General features: G+C 40.9%; 1 long non-coding RNA gene across 4 annotated transcripts in view; it reads left to right on the top strand.

Moving 5' to 3' along the window:
- The first annotated feature begins 750 nt into the window (after nt 1–750).
- The window catches only part of LOC136848616 (uncharacterized), a 423,332-nt gene continuing 399,355 nt past the window's right edge, over nt 751–24,727 (top strand). Inside the window, exons 1-4 of one of the 4 annotated variants that reach the window (XR_010856069.1) lie at nt 751–1,051; nt 2,534–2,594; nt 2,775–2,961; nt 18,242–18,368. This is a non-coding gene — a long non-coding RNA (uncharacterized lncRNA). Of the gene's footprint in view, nt 1,052–1,242; nt 1,451–1,477; nt 1,740–2,533; nt 2,595–2,774; nt 2,962–18,241; nt 18,369–24,727 lie in introns of those variants that run through there. The other 3 variants (XR_010856068.1, XR_010856066.1, XR_010856067.1) reach the window with 3 other exon arrangements.

The raw sequence follows: 24,727 nt of genomic DNA, 5'->3' as shown, positions 1-24,727 counted from the left end.
TCCTCACCCCTTCAGAGGCCGCCCCTGAAGGGGTGGAGGCAACCCATTCAAGGGACAAAGCCCTTGATTGGCAAAGAAAAGTTTTGGTTTATGGTTGGTCCTTAAAACTAAGATGGAATATGCCTTAAAATTAAAAATTTCAACTCCATACCCGTAAGGCTGCTAGCACCATTATCCAGCTAATGAGAAAATATCCATATAAAAATACACTTAAGATAAACACATGGTCCTTGACACCAAATAGTTCCTCGCTGGGTGAACGGGTTCCGTTCTCGCCTACCACTTTGCTGGTCGCGAGTTCGAATCTCCGACCGGCCAGTGAAGAACAAGAGGAATTTGTTTCTGGTGATAGAAATTCATTTCTCGCTATAATGTGGTTCGGATTCCACAATAAGCTGTAGGTCCCGTTGCTTGGTAACCAATTGGTTCCTAGCCACGTAAAAATAAATCTAATCCTTCGGGCCAGCCCTAGGAGAGCTGTTAATCAGCTCAGTGGTCTGGTTATACTAAGATATACTTAACTTAACTTGACACCAAATACCGTTACAGCCCGATAATGTCATACGTAAAACATTCAACATATCACTGCTACAAGGTACATAAAGTTTTAGGAGAAATAGGTCACCCCATTTACAGAAATTGAAATTGACATTTATCAACCATTAAGGTGAGGCTTTAACCAGCCAATTGTCATTTGTTCCGATGATGCACCCAGAGTCAAGGTTTATTTTTACGTCTGCGACGACAGAGCCACAGGAAGGCATTAATTTTAGCAAGAGAATAAGCTATGCACCCATTCTCAACAAAGCATATTGTGGCACAGTTGCAATATAAAGATAAAAAAAAAAAGTACAGACTTGACTTATTGACGCATTAGGTTGACGCATTTGGCCAGAACTCTTCCTACACCAGCCTTTACCAGTATAAAGATTTTAGTGCACTTCACAGTTGTTCACGTGGATATTATAATTTTACATTTTCATAGGAACATTGGAAACGAAGGTTATACCAAGCTTTCGTCTTTGTTTCAGAGAATCAGAACATTCTCAAGGTAACAGTTACACTAATATCTTGAATAAAGACGACAGCAGCAGCTTTCCTGTCTTTGTATATATATATATATATATATATATATATATATATATATATATATATATATGTGTGTGTGTGTGTGTGTGTGTGTGTGTGTGTGTGTGTGTGTGTGTGTGTGTGTGTGTATGTATGTTACACAACATCCAGTGTAAGTATGGCTTTAACTACAAACACCAGCGGCAATCGATATTCACAACTGAATGAAAAAAAAATCAATTCAGGAGCATTTGTATTTGAGCAAGCTTAAATTTTCGTATGTTAAAAGAAAATGTACTCTTATTACTTTCTGCCAGTAACTGAAAGAATCCTTTGAATAATGAAACGCGTTGTGATGTCACTGCCAAAGCTATTACTTATGGTAGGTTACTGTTTTCTCGTAGGCCAAAGTACCAATGTTAAAATCAGTGTCACATGGTCACAGTGTAGGCAAAGGTCGATTTTACGTGTACGGAATGACTAGTGACTTTTACGGTGGTGTTTAAAACATTAAATCTCAGGGAAATATTGGTGTTCGAAATTGTGTGAGATCTTATTGAATACTGTCTCATAGAAGGAAAAACTCAACAAAGGTCTCTGCCAGTTGCTACCCCTGTAGGATGCTCCATTGCGTCACTTGTTGCATCATAGCCTACTTGTTCACCCGGAAGGTTTTTATTTAATTTTTTGTATTTTTGTTAAATTAAGGTTTCTGGTGGTGTTAATTCTGTAAGTTGCGGTTGTAAACCTCGAGTCCCAGACTGTGAAGTACAGTCAGTAGGCCTACGCTTTCCACAGGTTTAATGTAACCCCTAGTGCATAGCCTAACTGTAGCGTAGAGGTTTTTTTCTTTATTTCCTTAAGGTTTTAGAGCATTAACGTAGACCATTTTTAATCTGATTTAACATTAGTATCAAACTGTAGGCTACTGTATAACGGAGTTTTTATTTCATTGATTTTGATTCCCAATGAAATTTTTACTACAGTGTATAGAGAACTAGGCCAGACGAGTGTTAAGTGGGTGTATTTTGACGATGTTGTAGGCCTATGCCCAACAATTGTAGGTATTATTTTATAAGTTGCCAATACGCACTATGAAATTGTTACTTACATTTTTGAAAAGAGCTCTTCATTCTCATTATTTTGAACCCCATAAACACTATGCGCAAATGATAAATAAAAAATCAGAAAATTTACGACTTATAAGGTAAGAATACCCCCCCTCCATAGCTAATACGGCAAAATTGTAACCAGTCAACACCCGTAGGTGAAGTTATATCTATATTTTAAGGTTTTTAGTGCCCTATTATTTCCTAGTCATTTTTGCATGAAAAACTCAAAATGGTTTTTCGTGCAAAAATGGCTGGCTGGAGTCTTATTGGCAACTTATAAAATTTTACCCAATTTTAATGGCAGTAGTATTTTAGGGAGGGGATTTGATCATTTTTATCTTGCTGTATTGCAGAATTGTTGCCACACATCATCCAGGGGACCCACTAGTGGCAAAGCATGCCCCTATAGGTTAGGTGAGGTTAAGATGCTTTTTTGAGCAGGCTGCGATATTGGTCAATAGGCCTAAAATCAGCAGCTTTTTTGTATTTTTCCTATTTTAAAATTTACTTAATATTGTTTATTTTGGTGATTTTTGAAATTTTTATCTCGAATTCTAGATACTGTATAATGCCACTGCACTTTTTTTTTTATAGGTATACCAGTGGCTTTAATCTGTTCATTGTAAAGCACTGTACTCGTGGCTTCAAGAAGTTTTACTTAAACATGTTATTTTTCTGCGTTAGATTGGGGTCCTACTGAACAATGGAACATTGCTGTTATAACTGGACATAAATGGATACTCTCACACATGCAACCACAAGGATATGGATCTTAAATCAGGCATGTATTCAAGGGCTTTGTCCCATAATGAGTTTTGCTTCCACCCCTTTAGGGACAGCGCCCCTGAAGGGGTGAGGGTTCTTGTTGGTTTACACTGTAAGCCTTTTGGCCTATAGGATGGCCCATGGAGCTTCAAACCAAACCACACTACTGAGATTTTTCTTTTCAGGTGGTATTGATGAAATGCTCTGTTAACTAGGGCAGGATCAAATAGATTAGATTTTGTTAGGATCTGTTCATTGACCTATTTAGGAATGTTTGGTTGTCAAATGATAGGCTAGTTGCACTGCTTGATAAATTGTTATACCCTAGGTAGGAGATTTGTTAAATGTTACTTATTTACCCTAGGTTTAGGCTATACAGTATGAAGTAAAAAAAAAATAAAAAGGGAGAAGATAGGTTTCTGATGAGTTAGTGAGTTGCCTTGGGAGTAATTGGGCAACAGATTACATCTCCCTCCACCCCACCCTACCCATGTGCGGTAATGGAAATACTGTAGTGGGGAAACTGGGATTTTTAGTTGGTGGTTATAGAAAATTTAATGAATGGGTACTTCCTTTCCTAGCCTAATATACAACAGCACATCCTAATTGACTGTCAGAAGCCCCCTCCCCCACCCTATAACCTAACCTGACAGCTTAATCTAAGACACCACATCTAAGATAAAGGTCTTGAAGCAACCCCCTCCCGTTTCCCCCCAAAACATAACCTCACTTAGGTAAAAATTCTAAAAAAATTGAGGATGGGCTGTAACTAATCTTTTGTAACCTAATTAATGAAACAGCATGCTATCTTGAGGCCCCTGGTAACCTCTCCCCACCTCCACCCCCCCATTATACCTTATTGGTAACCCATATGAAGTATTTTAATAAGTTAACCAAATATTTCAAGTTAAAGTTAAATTCATCGTAATCACTTAAGAATTATTGTGAACACTGTCCCTCATATAAATCAGTTTATTTGGGGTGAACCTTGGCTACTTTAACGGGGTGAATCTTACCTACTGTTAAAGTTAGCTTATATCGCCGTGTAGATAGGAGAGTCAGCATTCAAACAAAAGATTGGATAACTTCCCGGATGACTGTCAAGTTCACCTGTTCTCCACCAGGTGTGTTTCAAATGTTTTAGCTCTTGTCAGAATTCTCCTTGTCACCATTGTGTATAGGCGCTTGTTGGTGTTTCATGGCTGTTTACTTCTATCACGGTACTGTACATTTAGTTTTCCTAGGGTGCCTCCACTGGAATCAAGACTAAGAATGTCAGGTTCAGTAGGAATGATTATTGTGATAGCAGAATTGATTTTTTGGAGATACACACTGTTTACATCAGCTGCAGTGGTATAAAGTGTGATCTTGAGAATAGATGTGAGGAAGTAGGGATTTTCAAAGGACTTTCTGCTTAAGTCCATTAGTATAGGAAGAGAAGGGAAGCAGGCAGATTGCAAAAGCAATTAGTTAGGTCAGGTTATCAACCTGTCATCTCCTTAGAGAATGGGTGTTACTTGTCTTCGAGTATTACGGCACCCTTTAAGTATTTGGAGAAGAGAACCCAAGCTTTTTCCTTCAATTAGAGTGTGTTTTGTAAGTTTTTTCGCATTCAGGCGCACAAGGCTCCCTTTAAGTCTGCCAGGGCTTGTCTCCTGTTTTTTATGAAGTCGTGGAGCACCGCCTTTTGCAGTACAGGGGCTTAATTGGTGTTTAACCATCTCCAGTAGAAGATTCTGTTTTTTCTCTTTCTTGTGAAGAGACTGACAAGTGCTTTGGACATGCTGAAACCGAGTCGTAGTTTACATTTTGCTCAGTATATTGCGTCTTTTGCTGAGGGAAAGGTTATGAATCGTAGGAACGAAATGCGGTAATTGATTGCAAACGGAGAGAGCTTGTTAGGTTGTAGAAACAACTATAGAGGATAATACTAATAAGACTCAAGTTAAAGGGATGCATGTCTTGTCTGCTTCCTCATTTAGTAACTGGTTAGGCCATCTGCTGCTTCTCTTTGATCTGTTACTCCATATGAGCTTTCCATCAATTCAAGGCATTAGATTTGATAGGATGGAGTCATTTTTTATGTTCACATGTCATAACTTTTGCAGGGTTTTATTATTGTTATTATCAGTCATGTTTTCTTTTCTGCACTACCCTTCTAAGAGTTGGTAAGTTCGAGTTGTTTCCTCCGCTGGAGGAAGGGTCAACGCCCCATGTTTTCTTGCCTTGTCCTTGGCACGTCCTGTCTTGCTACCTCGTAGCTTGGAATGACAGGGAACCAGGACATGTCAGAAAGTGGTGCAGATATGTTCCCATTGTCCCCTTCCTCTGTTTGGTCTGATAGGGCACTAGGTTCGGCATTAGTGGTACCAGAATTTGTCCTCAGATAGGAGGCTCTTGATGTTTTTTCCATTTTTTCCCTCTTTGATTTTACCATATCAGATCAGCTTGGTAGCAATGATGCTTCATCTCTTCGTGGTAGTATTTAAGCGAGTTTAAGTTGCCTTGTTGAGGAAAGTTACCTTTTGCTTTGTAGCTGAGGATCATTTGGTGTTTTAAGGCTAGTATAAGTATCAGTTAGATTTTAGTGAGAAACCTAGACTGTCTTTGGCTTCCTCTTGTACAGTATTGTGGATTTTTTCGGCCAGGTCGATAATGTGCCTCACAGTTTTGATACACCAGTAGCATGCGTCTGTTGTGAATTTGTGCATTTTGCTGCAGTGCCGCTTTCTTGTGCATGCGGGTCTATCGTTTACCTGTAAGCCTATCGCTTGTGCACTTATGGCTGTATGCCTATGGATTGTACGCCTATCACATGGGCGCCTATTGCTTGTGTGGCTATTGCATACGCCCCTGTAGCTTGTACAGCTTTTTTGTGCATGCCCATGACTTGAGCACCTGTTGCTTGTGTGTCTGTGACTTGTATGCCTCTCATGTGTGTGCCTATCCCGTGCATGCCCTTGGCTTCTGTTCCTGTTGCGTATGCATCTATGGCTTGTATGCCTCTTGTGTGCGTGCCTATGGCTTGTGCTCCTGTCTTTTGCATGCCTATGGTTTTTACCTATCATGTGCATGCCTTTTGGCTTTTGTGCCTATTGCTTGCGCACCTGTGGCATGTATGCCTATTTCTTGCGCACTTATGGCTCGCGCTCATATCACCTGTGTGCCTTTAGTTTGTGCTCATATGCCTGGGCACCTGTTGCCTGTACCCCTATCACTTGTGTGCTTTTCGCCTGCGCATCTACCGATTGCGCTCTAATCGAGTGTGCTCCTATCGCCTGTGCATGCGTCTCCTGCTCGACTATCACCTGCCTGTAGAGAATCTTGGCATGCACTATTGTTTTGGCTTCCATTTAAATAGGCAGGTGGTTGCCATTAGTAGTCTTGTAAAGTCACCACATTGGCGCCAGCGTAGTGTTTCGGCGGCGCCATTAATTAAGTCTCCGCTGAGCATGTTTTCTTTGGTGACTTCCCATTTTCTTCAAACTCAATTAGTCACGCCTAAAACGTGCCAGGTCACGCATTTTTAACCATTTTTACTTTATGCGTATTTATACAAATGTCACACATTGTGTATCACATGTTTCTTCATTCACAGGCATCAAGACTGTATCCATATTGTAGTTCTGTATGTTTTGTATTGTAATTTGTACTCGTTCACTGCATATTATTGTTTATTGTTTCGACCTCAGGTCACAGTCAATTCCATTGTCGCTCGTGGGTGGCGTCAGTCGGCCGCTATATAAACTGCCTGGATCTGTAATAAAGTAGCAGTAACTTTTACCTGCTCGTTTCTTTGACACCTTACAGTGGTGACCCCCGGAGTATCCCGGAGCCATTAACGGACCGACACGGCGACTTAGTCTTGGCTCCAGGATTTCTCCAAAACGCTCTTAGTGGCCTAAACATGGCGCTGTAACCAGCGTTTGAGTGTGCTGACTCTCGTCGGCGTACCCTACCAGCGTCACTAGCGAAACACACACCCTCACATACAGCACCACAAAAAAGTTCCTCCTCGAAGCTTGCTCCCTGCCCATCGCCAAGCAGGCTGCCCGTGCTATCGACCTTGCCATAAACCCACTCCACGACCTCAATTCAAGAGACGCTTGGAGCATGGTCGTGGATCTCCTGTCACTACCAGACTTGGGTGGCACAAAGAAGCGGCAGGAGATAAGCTTCGCATGGGAAATCTACCTTCGCCAACTCCTCCCGGAGGTACGCAACCAGATCGCTCACCCCTACACCATGCCTATCGAGGACCTCATAGAGACGGCGCAACATCTCACAGACTCCGTCAAGGCTTCACAGCGGCTAAAACCGGCCACACAGCCGGTCAGCTCCGTCCAGCCTGAAGAGGACGTAGAGCAGCCCGTCAGCGCCATCGCCAACAGACGTCCACCGAACCACAGCAGATGGAGGTCCCCGGGCTTCTGTCTCTACCACAAGTGGTTCGGAAAGGATGCCCGAAACTGCCTGCCGCCCTGCTCGTTCGCCCGTTCAAAAACGGGGTGGCGGCGCCAGCAGGACAGGCCGCCATGGCAGCCGAAGAACCCAGGGCCTCAAAAACAGTAGGTTTTACGTCCGCGACACCGTCTCCGGCAGGATGATGCTGGTCGACACAGGGGCCTTTAAATCGGTCTTCCCAGCATCCAGAGGACCGCAACCAGACACCAGACCCGGCCGCTTTCCTGACGGCCGCCAACGGAACCCCATCCTCTCCTACAGCACCAGGCCCTGTCGATCTCCATCCTTGGCCAGAGTTACTCCTGGGACTTCATCGTCGCGGATGTAGGAACCCCACTCCTGGGGCCGATTTTTCTGGCGCACTTCGGCCTGCTAGTCGACGTGGCGCAAGCGCCTCCTCGATACCGACTCCTGCCGGTCTCTCCCGTTAACAGCGGGACCCAGACCCACCATCAGCGCCGTCGCCCCCACCAGTATGCACACGTACTGTCGGAGTTCCCTGAGGTATTTAAGCCCGAGCTTCGCCAAGTCCCAGGGCCCCAGCCAAGCACGGCATATACCACCATATAACGACTAAAGGGCCCCGACACATGCGAAGTTCCGCAGGCTTCCCCCTCAGCGCCTTCAGGAAGCGAAAAAAGCATTCGCGGAGATGGAGCGGATGGGCATCTGCAGGAAAGCCTCCAGTCCAAGGGCCTCCCCCCTCCACATGGTGCAGAAACCGGACGGCTCCTGGAGACCCTGCGGTGACTACAGGCGGCTCAACATAGCAGCAGAGCCCGACCACTACCCTCTACCCAACATGCAGGACCTCACGGCCTCCTTTCACGGGGCCAAAATATTCACTAAATTGGACCTTCTTAAATCTTATTTCCAGGTACCTGTTGCGCCAGAGGACATACCAAAGACAGCCATCATCACGCCCTTCGGGTCCTATGTGTTCGCCTTCTCCACCTTCGGGCTGAGGAACGCCGGGGCCACCTTCCAGCGGCTCATGGACAGCATCCTTGGGGACCTAAAGTTCTGCGTCTACTACGTCGACAACATTCTCATATTTTCCAGGTCTCACAGCGAACACCAGAGACACATCAGGGCAGTCCTCCAGCGCCTCCAAGAGAACGGCCTCGTCGTCCGCTTTGACAAGTATACCTTCGGCGTCCAGAAAGCAGAATTCCTGGGTCACGAGGTGTCTCCGACAGGCGTCCGCCCTCTTACATCGAAAGTAGCAGCCGTAGCCAGGTTCCCGACACCCACCTCCATCAAGGCCGTCCAGGAGTTCCTTGGGATGGTAAACTTCTACAGGCGGTTCATCCCGGGATCGCGACACCACGGCCCCCTGACGGAAGTCCTAAAAGGCCAACCAAAGTCCCTGTCTTGGGGACCCAGCCAGCAGCAGGCCTTTTCCCTGACGAAAGGGCCGCCTCGCCAAGGCAACCGCCTTGGCACACCAGGATCCCAAGGCCCCCTCCAGCTGACGACAGACGACAGTAACGTCGCCTGCGGTGCTGTTCTGGAGCAAATCATCAATGGCACCCCCCAGCCCATCGCCTTCTTCAGCAAGAAGTTCAATCCCGCAGAGACCCGCTACAGCACCTTCGACAGGGAACTCTGCGCGATGTACCGCGCAGTCCGGCACTTCAAGTTCCTCCTGGAGGGGACGCCCTTCACAATCTTCACAGACTATCAGCCACTGGTTCACGCCTTCACGAAGCAGGGGGACGCATGGTCTTCCAGACAGCAGCGCCACCTCTCAGCCATAGCCGAATTTACCTGTTCCGTCAGGTACCTCCCCGGCAAGAAAAATCCCGTAGCAGACGCCCCCTCCAGAGTCGAGTTGAACGCAGTGCAGCTTGGTGTAGATTACCAGGACCTTGCCAGAGAACAGGCCGCTGACCCAGAAACCCCAGCATACCGCACCGCCATCACGTCCCTTAAGTGGCGGGACGTGACCCTCGCCCCCGAAGGCCCCAGCCTGCTCTGCGACATCAGCACAGGTCAGCCCCGCCCTTTGGTTCCAGCCTCACGCCGCCGCCAGGTATTCGACATAATTCACGGCCTCTCACACCTCTCCGGCAGGACCACGGCCAAACTGCTTTCAAAAAAGTTCGTCCACCTTACAGTCTCAACATTCGGTTTGGGGGATTTCGACTCCTTTTCCAGTTGCGAAAGTTTCTATCGTTAAACAGTTGGTTACTGTTGAGTTTTTTCTGATTCCCTCATGGTTTAGGAATGTTCTCATTATTACGAGATTTCCCAGGTTAGAATAAGTTCTTCTGCTGGCGATGATTAAAGAGGAGTGTTTAACCCTCGGTGGAAGCTTATCAGGAGTTAGTTCAGCGCAGTCAACTGCTGCTCTTCGGCCATTGAGTGTGGTAGTCTTTACCCTGGTCTCTCTGTTGTATTTTTGGAAGCTAAGACTTATCCTGCCTTTTCAGAGGTGGGAGGGCAATTGTTTGTGCCTCTGTTGATTTATGAATCAAGTATCTGATATACAACCAGTGTCTAAGTGGTCACAATTTCTGTTTTGAAGAGGTTAATTGGTTTCTGTGAGGAGAGGTTTAACATATGATTTTGTGGAAATAGAACCTTCAATTTGAGCTGTATAGCTTTAGGTGGTTTGTGTATGTTCAAGCTTTTAATGCAGTTCATGTAAAGGGAGCCTCGCCTAAGATTTTTCTTTCTTGCCGTCATATATTGGTGAAAGAGAACCACTTCGTAATGTAAGGGTCTCTTTCCAAATATGGGGGTAGCATTGGGGAAGGACTAGTCCCTGTGCAGGTTTTTGATTTTGGAGTTAAAGATATGCTCACTGTTCAGGGTTTTCTTGTACTGCAAATAAAGGTGAAAATTCTCACCTTTATTTGCGGCGTTTATCACTGCTGATCACTTTTAAGAGGTATTCAGTTCTTATAGGAGTTTTTTTTTAATGAAGCAGAGATCTTCTCATCAAGGTCGTATGGTTTTGGGAAAGTTTTTTGACCTGGCTTGTGTTCTTTCCTGTTACCAGGACATGGGTCAACAGATGGTCTCTTATAAGATTTGATGTTAGCTTAAGCTCTCATGGGGAGAAGGATCCAGTCCTTTAGATGCCTCAGTGTAGGTCTGGTGGCACGACCATGGGAGATCTAGAATTTTGGGAGTGTAACCGGTATTGGTGGGGGTTTATTACACCTGTAATTCCAAAGTTTTAGCAACCAGAGTAACTTCAAGCAGTGTGTGTGTGTGTGTGTGTGTGTGTGTGTGTGTGTGTGTGTGTGTGTGTATAGACTAGAGCACAAGTATCAATGCTATCAGACAAACCATCTTCCATTCTTTAGGTATATATCTGTAGATACATATATGTAGGTATATACTTAATGTGTAGGTTTATATTTATACATTATATAAGGCAATCCCTGAGTTACAACAGAGATCTGTTCCTGAGGTGGCGACTTAAGTCGAATCTTAGCTTTGAAAGATTTATAAAAATAAAAAAAATTAGTGATGAAAGCCTCACCTTTAATACTGTGGTTGGCTTGCACACCGGAAGAATAGCACCACTTGCTTATTTACATGAGGGAGCTCAGAAACTAGTACCCAGCCTAACGTCGCCTTAACTTCAGATTTTCACTTTAAATCGGAGTCAAATTTTGATGAATATTTTTGAAAAGCGTTGTAAGATCGGATCGCCTCAAGTTGAGACTGTTGTAAGTTGGGGACTGCCTGTATATACTTATGACATCATTAAATATTTTTTTTATCCAAGTAGATGGTGGTGTCTGTTCCTTTTTCTCAGAATAGGAAAGACCCTTCTTTGGAGAGAAGCAGGGAAGATTTTGGCTTTTCCATGCGTTGTTCTGAATAGGAACAGTGTGCTAAGGGACCAACTAAACAAGAGGAATAGTATTCTGCCTACAGAATGGCTCTGAATTTTCAACTGTGTATGTTTCTATAAAAACTAATAAATCTAAATGTAAGCATATTCATGACTTGGAACAGAAGGTTACCAATACTGACTAATTTGGCAATTGTTTTCATCAATATTAGTTGGTTATGGAACCTTACATCTCTCATTTTATGATTGAGGAGAGATATGTATCAAGTTCAGAGGATCCAAGAAATATAGACTGTTCCTAGTACAGTAGTGCCTTGGTGTCTTAGGAGGATTGATTGTGGGTTCTATTGCCTCTTTAGTATATTTCCCTAGAACTCATTCTTAAGAACTTCCACTTGCTAAAGTTTTCTAAGCTTCCACATGATTCTGATGCTCACATTGACACCATAACCATCTTGGGCTAGAGTGAGATTTGTCCGGTGTGAACTGAGGATCTATCCTCGAGTTGGCAAGAGGTTCAACTACTAATGTTTTTGGAGGCAGTGGTTAGTTTCACTCTTTTGGAGTTGGGCTGGAGGTACTTCCTAAGCATGCACCTCTATAGGCAACTTCATTTAGTTCTTAGTTTCTCAGTTACTCTGAGTGCTGTCAGTTCCAGCTATTAGAGTTTTTAGCTCTTTGCTATACTGTGTTAGACATTGCTTACAACCTGGACATGGGAGGTCTTTAGGTCGGGTGTAATTAAGGTGAGTGGTTCACTGTAACTGTTTTTGGGAACCTTGATGAATTTACTTTTTGCCTCCAAAGCTGTTTGAGTCTTCAGTAAAAGCTTCTTGAAGCAATTAAACCCTCTCTTGGCAGCCCTAGGACCTGTGATATGTTAAGAGAATTTTAAGTGTTGTGGAATGCTGGCTTTTGGATTGAAGATATGTACTAGTCTTTTGGTCCTTACGTAGGTCATGCTTTTCCCTTCTCAGGGTTGTTAAATGCAGACTTGGACTTTATTTAAAGGTAATGAGTTCGACACTTTAATGCCATATAGGACAATTAGAGTGTACTCAAATAGAGTAAGCATGTTAGAGATATTAATCATTTTATGTTTAAGGAGGAGCGTACACTACTGTGTCTAAATGCTCTGCCCCTTTTCTGTTAGTTGGTTAAATTAACACACATAACCTCATCCTGAGTTATTACCTTGCTGGAAGTAATTATTCATTATGAAAATTTTAGTGGATGTACTCAGTCACTGAGATAAGTAATAGTAATGGAAGGGGCTCAGCATCCAGAGGTTGGCTTTAGGCAGTGAGCTGTGGGCAACCGAAGTTATGGACCTGTTTGAGACTAAGGGGAGTCATCTTTTTGCCAGTTTTTGTTCACCAGGGCAAGGTCCACTAGCATGGGCAGGGACTCCCTGGGTAGGTCTAGACTGTAATGAATTTCCTAATCTTGCTAGGTTTCAGGAAGTCATCAGTGTATTAGGGCAACTTTGTAAGTTGTCTCTTGGCATTGATTACCCCAGGTGACAGAGAGGGCTGGGTTACCAGTTTCTTTCAGTGGTGGATGCAAGCAACTGAGAGGTGAAAGGTTTCATCACAATCCCACAAACTACAGATGACTGCACGGTGTGATCCATGGTTCTGGTGAGCTTAAGGTGGGATCTCACAGTGATGCTATTAACAGTGCTGGGAGAGAATCTACTAGTTGATTCTGCCAACACCAGTGGTCAGGGTGTAAGTCATGGTCCCACGTTAGGGGATTTTTTCCAACACTGATACTTCTGTAAACAACATGATTAGTTTTCTGTTGTTTCTCTAGCAGGTAGCAGCCTGTAAGGTTTAAGGGCCATGTTAGCTTTGTCTATAGGCTTGTCTTATGACAAAGACATCTAGATGTTTTTCAATGTGAAAGTGGAGTTTCCCAGGTCTCTGCTATGTACTCTACCTTGGAATCTGTATGCAGTTCTTCAGTTCATTATTTTGTCGACCTTTGAACTGTTTGGAACAAGTTCCTTGTAAAGAAGTTTCTGTGGAAACCTCACAGTAGCCTTTGACACAGCTAAAGAGTGGGAGAGCCACAATCTTAGTCAGATAAGATAGGCTTTGCTAAAGACAAGGCAATTATGCCTGGAGTCACTAGCGCTCAAGGAACTTGACCCCTTAGGGGTCCATTGCTGTCTGTAAGGTTTGTTGGAATTGCACTAAAAGGATTTAAACCTGATGTAAAGGGTCTGTCTTTCATAATATGGGAACCGTAGTTTCCAAAGAGTAGGAGTGCAATGTCCTTTTCATCTTCATTATTATTAATATTATTATTATTATTATTATTATTATTATTATTATTATTATTATTATTATTATTTTTATTCAGTAGGTGAAACCTGTTCATATGGAACAAACCCACAGGGGCTATTGACCTAAATTCAAGCTTCCAAAGAATATGGTGTTCATTGGGAAGAAGTGAGAGGAAGTGAAGGGAAATACAGAAAGAAGAGATCTTACTTATCAAAAAAGAAAAAATAAATTAATAAATAGATAAAAATGTATTAAAATGCAAGGATAATAGTATTGGGGTAGTAATGCATTGCATCTTCTCTTTCACTTCTGAAGTTCCAATTGCATGACATCCTCTGGGAGGCTGTTGCACAGTCCAATGGTTTGAGGAATAAAGGACCTCTAGAACTGAGAATTTCGACAGTGAGACAATTTACTGCATACTGGTGCTGTTCTGTGAATCTGGGTGCTCTCGGCAGATAAAGGGGATAAGGGATCAGTTGTGAATGTGAAAGATCTCTGTTGAAATACAACTTATGAAAAAGTTACAAACAAGACCATCCGTTGATGGCCCAAGTCATAACTGCTACTATTAGGAATCAGCACAGCTTATGAAAAGTTACAAACAGGAGACCATCCGTTGATGGTCCAAGTCATAACTGCTACTGTTAGGAAATAGAAACCTACTACCATGAACAACTCTATCTAAAAGGGATAAATCTCTGGCAGAAGCAGGCATCCACACCAAAGAACAGTATTCTAGTAAAGGAAGTACAAATGACCTAAAACATGTTGCATTGATTTTACCACCGTTATGAATACATGAGGCCTTATGAACAATACTTCACTTTCTTGCGGCATTTGCTGAAACTTTCATTAGATGTTTCTCAAAAGTTAGATGTGAGTCAAAAGTTGCACCTAAAATAGTTAAAGCTTTGGACTCATTCAGCAAAGTTCCATCCACCTGAAGGGGAGGATGGGGTGGGAAATCTGTACAAGGTCTGCTAATCAATAGTGTTTTTGTTTTACTGGAGTTCAGCCTCATACCCCACTATCTGCACCATTCCCTTATCCATTCCATGTCCCAATTAAGGCTAAAGGCAACTTCATTTCTCATAAGTATAGACTTTACTACACCTGCAGATGTTGCATCATCAGCATACTGAACAATCTTGTTTTCTAGGCCAACAACCACATCACTTGTATATACTAAAAATGACAGTGAACCAAGAAGTCCTGTGGAACTCCGGACAGGAGGTCTTGGTTCACAGAAGATCCCGGCTACAGCAACTTGCTGCTGCCTACCTGTAAGGAAATCTTGAGGTAATCCTACAGCATCTCCACCCACTCAACGATTCTGAAGTTTACTAGGTCTTTGGTTAAGGACTTTCATGCTAATTTCTAAACCTTAAGGGAAGGGAAGCCACTGGACATGTGAGCAATGAGTACAACTTTTAAATTTGAAAACTTAATCTTGGATAAGATATTGGAGTCACTCAGTGGCATGGTAGTCTTGCACTTGCTTTGGTTTATCTTCATTGGTTCTAAAGGGTTTTGGCACAGTAACCCTACCCCTCCCTCTGCTGAAGGGGCCCACCCTCCAAAAAGACCTCAGCTATCTTAATGATGAGGATCTCAAACTTGAGTGACAATCCTCCTAAGGTGGCATTAATAGCCTTTGGAATGGATTCCCTGGTTAAAACAAACACTTGTTTTGTATAATATATTTTGTTACTAAGTAGCCTTTAAAGGGTTGATTTATTTTCACTTTGTTACAGTGCCTAATTTAACTGCTTTCATAGACAATGAAGAAGTGGCTGTCTTTATGTCCAGATTAGACCTAGTAAGAGGCTATAAAAGTGAGCCTCATGCCCCATCTCGTTCTTTGGCCTTGCTGTTGTGGCAATCTCTGTCTTCCTCCATTGCTTGGAAGATAGGCTTAGAACTGTAAAACTTCCCAGATTTGTGACAGTGCCTAATTAAACTGCGTAGGTAGCATGGAATAATGGCTGTCTTATGTCAACTCTTAAGGGTTTACCTGGACAGTCATAAACCTGTAAGAGGAGAAGTTAAGAATTTATCTGTCGTGTTAGAAGGCCAAGCACTCCTATGTATGGCTAAAGCTTATGCACACAGAGTTGATTCCTGAGTTTTTACCATTTTTGGAAATAACCCTTGTGGCTTCCGTACTGTAAACATGTCTTTATTTCTTTTAAAACCATCTTCTGGAGAAGGTTGTTCTGCAGCTCAGCATAGTTATAACTGTTTTTGCCACTTTATTTGCGGATGTTCAATTTTAGCATGAGTTGTTAATCCCTTAGTCATTTTGTTGCAGCAGGGACTCCTTCTCCTGAACCAAATATGATAGTAATCTTGCTTTCTATCTTATCCTTAGTTGTTAGAAATCCGACTTTTGAATTTTGAGAGCATAAAGGTAAACTTTTGATGCACAGGAGTGCACCTTCTTATCTGATGGTACAGTAGTTGTCTTTAGTTTTGGACTGTTGGCTATGGGCTTTCGACTCAGGCACAGGAGTCACCACTACTGTACGAGGTAGAGTCCTTTTTTCCCCTGTAAGGATGCTCTGACAAGTCTCGCTACAAGAACCTTACACCCTGTTGCGGTCCCAATGCTTGGTGACAGTACTTAACCAGTAAGGATCACACATCAGGCAGGAATGTTGAGAAGCTTTTTCTCCCCTTTTAAAAAGCTTTTAGTTCCCTTGGCTGTACACTGTTTCTCTGGCTTCACTAACCCACCATCTTCATTCAATGTGGTAGTCTGCTAACTTTAAGAGTAGGTAAGATTCATTCCAAACAATGATAATTTTCATGATAAAATGAATTATTTGGACACTTACCTACTGTTAAGTGGAAACCCACTCAGCCTCCCCACATCTTAGTGGGTGGTCATGAAGAAATATGACAAGAACACAAACATTCCAGCATCTTCTGGTGAGAAACAGACAGCTACAAAAGCAGTCCGAGCAGGTTAGCCAGGGGTATTTTGATTTTTTTATAATGCCGATCGCACCGAATGGTGCGAAGATAAAGCTAGCTTTAACAGTAGTAAGTATCCAAATAATTAATTTTATCATGAAAATTATAATTTTTCTGGCTTAATGGATAAGGTTCTGTGATTATGTTATACTGTATCCAAAGATTTACGATAGTGTTTTCCTCATGAGGCAGTGTGAGAACAGTAGGCTGCTGAGGGATCCATGCTTCAGGTTTTGAGTGCAGAAGGATACACTGTGAAGGTTTATGACTTGTCCAGGTGTTTCAGTGGGGAAGCTGTAGAAAGTTTAATATATTTATGTCAATGTTTATGTAGTGTAAAATTTACAAAGTGTTATTTGGCTTATTTTAATGAGAAGTTAAGTATACCTTATTTAACCAGACCACTGAGCTGATTAACAGCTCTCCTAGGTCTGGCCCAAAGGATTAGACTTATTTTACTTGGCTAAGAACCAGTTGTTACTTAGCAACGGAACCTACAGCTTATTATGGAATCCGAACCGCAATATAGCGAGAAATGAATTTCTATCACCAGAAATAAATTCCTCTAATTCATTCCTCTAATTCTTCATTGGCCGGCTGGAGATTCGAACTCGGGCCCTGCAGAGTGCTAGCGGAGAACGGTACTGACCAGTCCTATGAGGAACTGTTTCAATGAGGAAAAGATGCATCTTAATGGTAGGGTAACTTGTCAATTTTGAAAAGTGGAAGCACATTAAATTCAGTTGCACTTTGAGTTTCCCTAGAATTGTACGGGAATTTGTGTGAATAAAAATCATATTTGGTATAAAGAAACTCTTAATCAAAATGCTTTATAAACATGCAATTTTTATCTTGATCTTTAGGTACTTTATTATTGAACCAATTTTCTTGGAAAGGCAGGAAGATTGAGAGCTTGGAGTAGGAGTTAAATGTTAATTTTTTCAACATTATTTGTAGCTGCTTTAGAATTATGTGAGGTTCATAAATTAAAGGGAACTTTATGCCATCATTGTTCGTAGTGGTAAAGATAGGCAGAAACAGCAAGGTTATTTTTAGAAGATTTTTAGCCTTTCAAAGTTCAACTTTGAGAAAGGTGGATTACCAGGTTCATTGTCACACTGTATTTATGTAGAAGTTTTAATATATTTTTTGTGTCAAGATTTTATTGCTGGCATTTTCAAAATATATTCATTGTACTTGAAGATCGAAATGTCATTGTAGCATATATGTACGGTAAATTTCTAAATTGATTTTTTGCAATTAAATTGTGTTGGTATTCAGAGTTTATATGTAAGCATCCCAGTGTGTACTTTATCTTTCTGATCATTGAGTTTGATTTTGGTAGTAAAGGTATTAGGCTTAATTACATTACGTACATAAGTTACGTTAAGCAAGTTGATATCTGGTAGACCATCTAAAATTCAGCTTTGGTACTTACTTCTTTAAAGGTTGGGAATAATTGCAATATATAACTTCGGCGCAAGGAAGCTGCTCTTTTATAATTTTTGACAGGTGCTTGAGATTTTGAATTTTCACGCATCTCTTGCCTAGAAGAGCATTTAGGGTTGTTTGAGGACTTCCAGTTTGAACTAGCCAAACTATTGGCTAGTTCTAATGACTTGGTGGAAGCCTGAAATTGTTGAGAACCTAGTACTGTATATTGTTTTTAAAGGTCAGAATTCTGTAAGGTTGCCTCAAGAAAAATTATAGCATGGATAGTTGGTAATGTAGCTCTATTTTTATTGCAGGTAAAGTTTATGATCCAGATTTAGTTTCTTCACATGGAAGATGTCAACTTAAGGAGCTAGAAATTACTGGAAGCCTTGTGTCCTGAATGTGTTTTGACATACAATTGATACCTGGAGTTTGTCTCTGGTGTGTACAATGGTACTTTGAAATGTATTAAACCCATTTTTTTGGATATGTTCACTCCAGTAAATTTTCAGAGTTCTGTGACTTGGTTGATTTTGTGAGAATTCGTAGATTGGTTGAATGTGTGATTTATTTTGATATAGTAATAACATCCTGGTTATTGTTGCTGCAAAACTATATTGTAAGCCACTTAAAGCTCAGGTAATGTAAAGGCCTAACAGATGGAAACAGTGTGCTTAATAATTGCACTCTAGTTTTCTTTTAAGTTAATATAGTGATCTGTCAGGCAGTTTTGAACTGCACCATATTTCTGTTGCATCAGTAACTTTGTAGTAGGTCAGCTTAAAGACAGCCTACAGTAGATCAATGTCTTGGAAAGGGTAATAGGGTAAAAGTGAAACGTGTAGGCATGGCTCTTGCAATTGGGTATGTTCTTGAGATAATTTCTTGAAGTCTGAAGACCATTTAAGTGGCCAAAGCAGAAAGTGCAGGTTTATGCTATGATCTTCAGTATGTGGAGTAAGATGACGTGGCTTGTGAACGTAAGAGGACTTTGTTCACCAGTGAAGCTGTTTCAGTAAAATACAGCATGTGATAGAGGTTGGGTTTTGCATGTGCAGGGGTTACTCTTAATATAGTCAGTGGACAAGTGGTAGAGAACATTAAACTGGCATTTAATTTGCTCCAGATGTTCCTTTTTGGTAGTGAAGGGAAATCTCACCCCACTTATATGGATGTACATGTGCTGTATTAGGGCTTAACTACCCTGGAATTTATGGTAATGATATGAGCCGTAGTGGAGTAGTGGTTCATACCAAACTAAATGCAGAAGTCCTTAAATCATAACTACAACTGATTCAAAAAGCTCAAGTGATCATGTGTGAGTAAAGCAGTAACTTTGAATTGTTACAAATATATGTAAACAGTGCAGCATAAACGCATTACTTAGAAAAGAGCTGTTTACAGTAGCATTCTAAAAATTATGGTGCAATTTAATGGAATGGAGTTGCCTCTGCATCCCATAACTTAAAATGCTTGAAAGATGTCATTCATATGTACTCCACACTCTTCTTCCTCATTAAGGTAATTTCAGGGTTTAAAGTTGAAATTCTCTCAAGTAGATTTTGTGTTATACTATTTTCTAGATAAGCATTAATGCTGTTCAGTATTGGTTGGTTAACAAAACTATGAAGTGCTTTGTCAGTATTTGACTGAAGAAGGGGTACATTCATCCAGCAGTTTGTGACAACAAAGTGTGGGATAAGTTACTTACATGGGAAAAATGCACGAAATCGCTAGCATTTGTTCGGTCACCATTTATCCTGAATAAAGTGATTGTACAGTTAGTTCAAACGTTGAGGTTTGCTAGCTTACCTAAGTCTTGCTTAGAGAATGAATGGTAATTGGCATCCTGTTTTAATTTATAGAAATATGTAGGCTTTGGGAAGTAGCAGTTGGCTGTAGGATTCAGAAGGTAATGAAAAATATTGTTTGAAATAGTTTTGGGTTGTGTCAATTGTCTTTTGTCAGTGGTTTAAGCTCCTCTGAATCTGTGAAGGGTACCCACTAGTTGTCAACAAACACAGATTGTTTACACTCCTCTGAATCTGTGAAGGGTACCACTAGTTGTCAACAGAAGCAAAGATTGTTTGCGCTCTTCTGAATCTGTGACCCATTAGTTGACAAGTTATTACATTCCTCAAAGATTGACAGTAACAAAGGGAATTTGTAGTTTCAAGAGCAGTTCTGGTAGTTACAGTCTAAACCTCTCTTTGCCAATGGCTGTACAATATAGTGTCATTCTTAATACAGTAAAAAGTTTTTGGTATTTTTGGTAATAAAAACGTATTTTACATAAGGAGTAGTAGACTAGTGTACTGGAAATGTTAGTAAGGCACTTATTGTACATGTATCTCTATTATGTGTGGAGTAAAGTTTTGTTTTTGCTTGCTTGTTCTTAACAAAGGGCACATTAATTCCTCCATTTATTATTGCTGGCAAATAGTCCAGGTAGCATACAAACCCGCCTCACTAGTCAGTAAAGACTTCTGAGTTTTGAAGTATGAAATACTTTGATGTGCACCGTTACATCACCACCATGAAGTACCCAGCTGGCCTGAGGAGGAGAATATAAAAGTATAGTCTGTTGAGTTTGGTTGCTGGTAAATATGATCCCAGATAGACAAACCATCAGTGAGGAATAAGGACTTTAGGTCTGAAGTATGAAGTGCTTTTATAAGTACCATTACAACACTGTGAAGCACCCAATTGGATTGAGGTTGATGTTGTAAAAGTATAGTCTGTTGAGTTGGATATTCTGTAAAGGCACTAAAGCTGAGTGAGTCTGCATTAGGTTATTGGAAGTCCATGACCAGTGCAAAGTACTGAAGCTGAAATTAAGCCTTTAGATAACCCTAGGAAGCTTAGATGTTGGTAACTCTGGTGACTTCCCTTGAAATTGTTTTTGGTTTTAATGAAAGTTCCTACTGTCCTGTGCCATATATTTTGCACTATGATTTCCACCCATTTTTATTTACCCTTGTCATCAAGAAATTGTTTTTTGAAGTCTTGAATGATTTCAAACAACATAAAGTAGATGAATTAACTGTAGATATTGGAGAAATTTCTTTAGTGCCAGTCAGACTCCTCCCCTGCCTACAAAAAAAATGAGTTTAATACAGTACTATTTGTCTAAACTGCTTTGCCCATGATTGTGAAAGGTGAAAGAAACAAAAAGCTGAAGCCATATTTTTTAATTCTAACACTATCTTATGTTTTTGTAATCTGCATCCAGAATGCTTGTACAGTAATGAATTCTACAAACTAGGAACCTGGTTAATTGGGGGAGGTAACCATATGTCAGGGCTACTCATGCTTCATGTCCATTCATGCATACAGAATGGGACAAAAGCTGTGCATGTGATGATTGTGTGGTTATGACCAGGAGAGCATTAACAAGATATACAGAACGTTTAGCTAGATCAACTTTGTAAAATAAATCATAGTAACTGGCCTTGATCTTCTTATATTGTAAGCAGTTCAGTATAGTACATGGGCAATGACAGTCGTATTTAGTGGTGAGGTAGCCCCTCCACATTTATAAGAGATTCGTAAGAGTTGAGTTAGTTCAACGTATGAGTTAACCTCTTGAAATCTGTTGCAAAATGTTCAGTAGAACAACTGGACTGTGAATGCCCATTCTCGTTGGTTTCCAGTGATGGGATGTCTCTGCCACTTGCCATAAATATACCCCACGTGAATTGATCTTGATAAGCTCATAAGGCACTCTGTTGGATCCTTTGCTAATTCTGTAGGTTACATGTACCATAAACCCTGTAGGGGGTTAGTATCTTTGGCCCCTAGCTTCATCCACTTTTTGGCATTTTACTTAACCTCTATTCCTGCTTTGCTGTCTAGCCTCTCTATCACTTATTGCAACTCTGGTGTTTCCTCCCAGTTTCATCTTTAAAATCTTGTACTTTTGTCTCCTTTATTTACTGGATCTGTCTTGCTTTCCAACTACTTCCAGTCCTTCTTTTCACTGTTGGCTGATTGGCTGAAAGTGCCTCAGTTCTTGGTTTGACAGCCTAAAATTCATAAATCAATCAGTCAGGCACATGATCCAGTCTCTGTATGTACAGAATGTAAAGTGACACTAACAATTTTACATCTTTTGTGAATATCCAAAATGTATTTGACAATGGATGTCAAAGGATGTCATGTTATGGAAACAATAAAAGAAATGTTAATAATCACTTTCAGTTAACCCACTTGTCACAATATTGATTTTAAAAGTTTCAATTAAACAAGATCATTTACTAAATTGTTAATAGACCAGTCCTTCAGGCCACCCCTGTGAGAACTAAATAAATACTCTCAGTGTTGTGGCTACCCCAATTGGATTGACCTGTCATCCAGTGAGGCAGTTGGCACAATTGTTTTTATCCTTCTTATTTTGGAATGGGAAAACGTTAGCAACTAGCTGGAACATCAAACTGCTGACAATGGTTACCTATGAAATGTGTGGTCCTACTGCTTATTCAGGTCAGTATAAGGTACAAATTTTGATCAACTGTCATTGGTACCGCTCAACGGGAAACTACAACTTGCGTTGGTATTCATGATACATGTAGTCATACATACTGTAAGGTTTCAGGAGGTTATGTCATGACCTTGGTTAATTCAGGGTCAGGCAACTTGCATTTGAATCCTGTTGCAGAAATCAGTGGTTCTTGGTATTCATGGTATGTGTAGTCCTACCAAAAATGTGCAAGTTATTACAAGAAGTTGCCTCATGAGCTTAACTAGATTGATCTACAGGTAGGAAAAGTCAGTAGCAGCTACTGGGGTAGCCCACCATTAGAAATTACTTGGTATGATGTTCTACTGAACATTTTTATACAAATTTCAAGAGGTTACACTATCCGCTTATCAGGCTTGACTTTTCAGCGTGAATTATTGATGACTGGAGTGTATGAGGGTACCTAAACAAATTGTCTTAGGTCATGTAAGCCTATTTAGACTGGGTGAATGGTGATCCAAGTCTAGCTCAGCTTTGGAGGTTAAGTTATCACCACAGGGAGCATACTGACTGCCCAGTCCAGACCGCTGTAGTGGTATATAATGCCCCACTATGGTGGACCAGAGAACTGATAGCCTTTCTGATTACCTAGGAACTCAGCCATATACTCTAAACATTTTATTTCCTTATCCCACCACTGATTGTATTCTTTCTCCCTCCTCTTGCATATCCACAACACTGCCTCATTCTCGAATTTGTACTTAACAGTAATCTTTATATACATTTTCTAGCTGGGTCTTTAATTCTGGGCCATTTTCATATGCAATGGCCATATAATATTCTTCTAACATAGGGAGCTGCAGATTGTCACTCCCAGAAATACTCATCTTTACTCATACTTTTCCATCATTGGCCCATACACCATTTCAAATGCTATATTTTCTCCTACCACGCTCACTTTTATTCAAGCACTTGAATTGCATTTCTGTATCCCTTAGAGGTTAGTGATGTACGTGCACCTCATATAGTGCAATGTAGAGATTACTAAGGGTATTTGCAGTGTTCCTGGGACCCTTACCTTCATTCACTTTTTAGCCTTTTACTTCACTTATGTTGAAACTACCTTCAGTTTTGTTGTCCAACACTTCTAACTGTTAATTCTTAGTGCAACTGTGGAGTTTTCTTTCAGTTCCACCTTTCGGGTCCTTGTACAGGACTTAATTTCCTTTATTTTCTGGATCTCTTTACCTTGCTGCCCAAACACACCAGCTCCCTTTTTTCACTGTTTTGAGCCTGAATGGCTGAAAGTTCCCCAGTGCTTGGCTTGGCAGCCTTAGTTTCCTAAATCAATTCAAAACAAGGGGCTGCCTCCTCTCAAGAGCCTGGCGTCTTCCGGATACCCTAGACACAAGCCTTCCTTGTATTTCACATTCCTCCAGATGTTTCTCGTTGAATAAATTCGGTATGATACGTTTTTTCTCGCCTGTATGTAGTAACCTAATGGAGGATGGCTCCAGAGAAAAAATGCAATACCACGATCGTTCTTTATTTGATGAAAAAAAAATATATATGTGTCGCATACACTTCTTGCTCTGATTCAATGCATATTCTTATACTTTAAGAATAGAAAGTATGGTATACTAAGACCAATGGCTTTTATATTTACGGTATTAGAATAATTTACCTTATTACTGTTACGCTCTGTAGTCAGCGGCGATATCTCCACCATATCCTTATTTACGAACTCAATTTTGTTTGTCTGGGTTGTTCCGTCATAAGTAATTCTGAGTAAATATTTCGTGTGCACGAAATATTTCTCATGCACATTGCTTTCCCAAACTGCGATGGCTTAGAGAATTTATATATTATGCAGCTGTTGCCTGCAACTATCAAACAGGAAAGGCAAAGCTGATTCATTTCCTTCGGGAATTCGTTGTTTCTATTGTCGATTGAATAAACTTGATGAAGACGGAAGGTTTTCCTCATGATATAATCGAAGGTTATATGTTGTAGAATGTAAAACTGTTAAAGAAAAAACACTAGCGTGAAGGGTAAATGCTGTCTTTTTTTTTTTTTATTAATAATATGAGCAGCGGAGTTTGAATTCTAAAAACAAGTGGGTCTCCAGGCAATGTTACCAATTGTTCGGAATTACTTCAAAAATATTGGTAAGACTATTACTTTGTATCACACACATTATATATATATATATTATATATATATATATATATATATATATATATATATATATATATATATATATATATATGCTTTAATGTGTGTGCGTGCGATGCCACTTTCATGTTTATGTCACCGGAAGCAAGATCTGATCGCAAGGGTT

Source organism: Macrobrachium rosenbergii, chromosome 19, assembly GCF_040412425.1.
Source record: "Macrobrachium rosenbergii isolate ZJJX-2024 chromosome 19, ASM4041242v1, whole genome shotgun sequence".
Lineage (NCBI taxonomy): Eukaryota > Metazoa > Arthropoda > Malacostraca > Decapoda > Palaemonidae > Macrobrachium > Macrobrachium rosenbergii.
Note: the sequence above shows the minus strand (reverse complement) of the source record. Positions and strands in the feature narration are given on the sequence as shown.